Raw genomic sequence first — 2,708 nt, 5'->3', positions numbered from 1 at the left:
GGAGCAACTAGAAAGGAGAGGGTTCATAAACAACAACTAGCATGGCTATAAAGATGGTAAATTTTGTCTCACAAACCTACTAGAGTTCTACGACAAAGTAACAGAAGTGAGGCAGGAGAGAGAGGGATGGGTGGCATGCATATATTTGAACTGTAAGTCTTTTGACACTGTACTGCACAAGTGACTGACACAACTGTTAGAAGAGCAGACAGGAATATAAGGGAAAGCACTACAATGGATCAAATAATACCTAACAGGAAGGAAACAACAAGCCATTGACCGAAAAGTATAGGTTGTGATGAACAGAGTTCCGGAATTATTCCTTGTGAACACGAACAACATGTCTAAAGAAATAGGGGTATCTCTGTTTGCAGATCATGTGAAACTTATGAGGATAATATAAACAGGTGAGGATCAGAAAATACTACATATGTACCTGGACAGGCTGCAGATCTGGTATGATAGGTCGCTATTTGAATCTAACCTCAGCAAATGCAAAAGTATGTGGGAGAGGGGAAAGGTTTCAAGTAATTCAGTCAAGGTGAATGACCTCGGGGTGAGCTTTGTGTGGAGCGCATCGCTGAAGCAACACATCAAAAGAAAAACTGCCGCAGTAAATGTGCGCCTAGGAAATCTAAGATTAGTTTCATTAAACCTAAGTAAGGAGACACAACACTACAACACTACACATCTTGTGTCAGGCCCATATTGAAGTATGCAGCACTAGTATGGAATCCACACCTGATAAAGCATATCAAGCAAATGGAGTAAGTGCAGAGGGTTGCAATGAGACTAGTCCAAGAGCTAAGAGGTGTGAGCGATAAGGAGAGACAAAGAACTAAATTAGATGACACTAAAGGGCAGAAGGACCAGGAGTAATATGATAACGACATACAAAGTCACGAGAGGGATTAATGGGGAGGACAGGAAAAAACCGCTCGAGAGATGGGAAAACAGGAACACGGGGGGCACAATTGGAGGTTGAAAACAGAAATGAGTCGCAGGGATGTTAAGATTTTTATTTTCAGCCTTAGAATGATCAAGAATCTGAACGAACTAGACAGCGAAGTGGTACAGGCAGGATATATATACACTTAGCTTTAATTACGAAGAGGTGCGATAGGGCTTTCGAAGCCAGGAGTGTGACCTCAATGATGATCAGTGAAGGAGAGGTCAGGAGCTGAGACTCATCCCTGCAACCACTTGAAGTTCAGCACGCGCGCGTGCGCTCACACACATACACACAACCACACACACACACACACACAACCACACACACACACACACACATACACACACAAGCCTCCGTGGCACAATTGGTTAGCGCGTTCGGCTGTTAACCGAAAGGTTGGTGGTTCGAGCCCACCCGGGGGCGAATGTTTTAGGCGGGGCCAGGAGCTGTGTCTCGACCCCTGCAATTAGATGAGCACACACACACACACACACACACACACACACACACACACAGTAGGTCGATACTGGAGGAAAGAAAAAGAGACCTTTGTTGGTTTTTAGCAAACCATATTACCCTATACCCCTGCGCTATCCCCTGCCCCGCTGCCCTGTATGACCCTTGTAGGTTTAGCGCTTCTTTTTTATTATAATAATAACAGGAAACCATATGATAAAAGAAAAGACAGGAAGTATCACAGAAGTGCTAGTCGTTTAAACTATTCTAGATGGAAAGACAAAAGAAAGAAACAAAGAAGTGAATAATGATCTATGGTCTTCCAGAAGCTGAATTCAACTGCGGATACCAGAAGTTAAATGGTGAACATAAAATTTGTGGAATATTAACTATATACGACCCACCTCACCAGCACTCTTACTAACTCTCTAACTATACACGACCCACCTCACCAGCACTCTTACTAACTCTCTAACTATACACGATCCACCTCACCAGCACTCTTACTAACCCTCTAACTATACACGACCCACCTCACCAGCACTCTTACTAACCCTCTAACTATACACGATCCACCTCACCAGCACTCTTACTAACCCTCTAACTATACACGACCCACCTCACCAGCACTCTTACTAACGCTCTGACTATACACGACCCACCTCACCAGCACTCTTACTAACTCTCTGACTATACACGACCCACCTCACCAGCACTCGTACTAACTCTCTAACTATACACGACCCACCTCACCAGCACTCTTACTAACTCTCTAACTATACACGACCCACCTCACCAGCACTCTTACTAACCCTCTAACTATACACGACCCACCTCACCAGCACTCTTACTAACTCTCTAACTATACACGACCCACCTCACCAGCACTCTTACTAACTCTCTAACTATACACGACCCACCTCACCAGCACTCTTACTAACTCTCTAACTATACACGACCCACCTCACCAGCACTCTTACTAACCTTCTAACTATACACGATCCACCTCACCAGCACTCTTACTAACCCTCTAACTATACACGACCCACCTCACCAGCACTCTTACTAACCTTCTAACTATACACGACCCACCTCACCAGCACTCTGCTTGAACCCCGCTTCCGAAATCACCAAACAAGCTGGTTATAAATGGTGGGAAGCGGTGGTCGCAGCAGTTGTGTTTGCCCGGAGAGAGGAAGGAAATGGAATGAAGTTGTGTTCACTTCATCACCATACACTAGAAACATCCGTCTCTCAACGAGTTATCCTGATGTGTCTGCACGTTTCAGCATCCAGACAC

The 2,708-nt window shown here is 44.8% G+C and overlaps 1 non-coding gene across 1 annotated transcript; it reads left to right on the top strand.

Annotated features, from left to right (window-relative positions):
• Positions 1-1,301: 1,301 nt before the first annotated feature.
• TRNAN-GUU (transfer RNA asparagine (anticodon GUU)) lies at positions 1,302-1,375 on the top strand. Its single transcript has one exon. It is a non-coding gene; the product is annotated as a tRNA-Asn (tRNA).
• The last annotated feature ends 1,333 nt before the right edge of the window (positions 1,376-2,708 follow it).

Source organism: Cherax quadricarinatus, chromosome 4 (genome assembly GCF_038502225.1).
Source record: "Cherax quadricarinatus isolate ZL_2023a chromosome 4, ASM3850222v1, whole genome shotgun sequence".
NCBI lineage: Eukaryota > Metazoa > Arthropoda > Malacostraca > Decapoda > Parastacidae > Cherax > Cherax quadricarinatus.
Note: the sequence above shows the minus strand (reverse complement) of the source record. Positions and strands in the feature narration are given on the sequence as shown.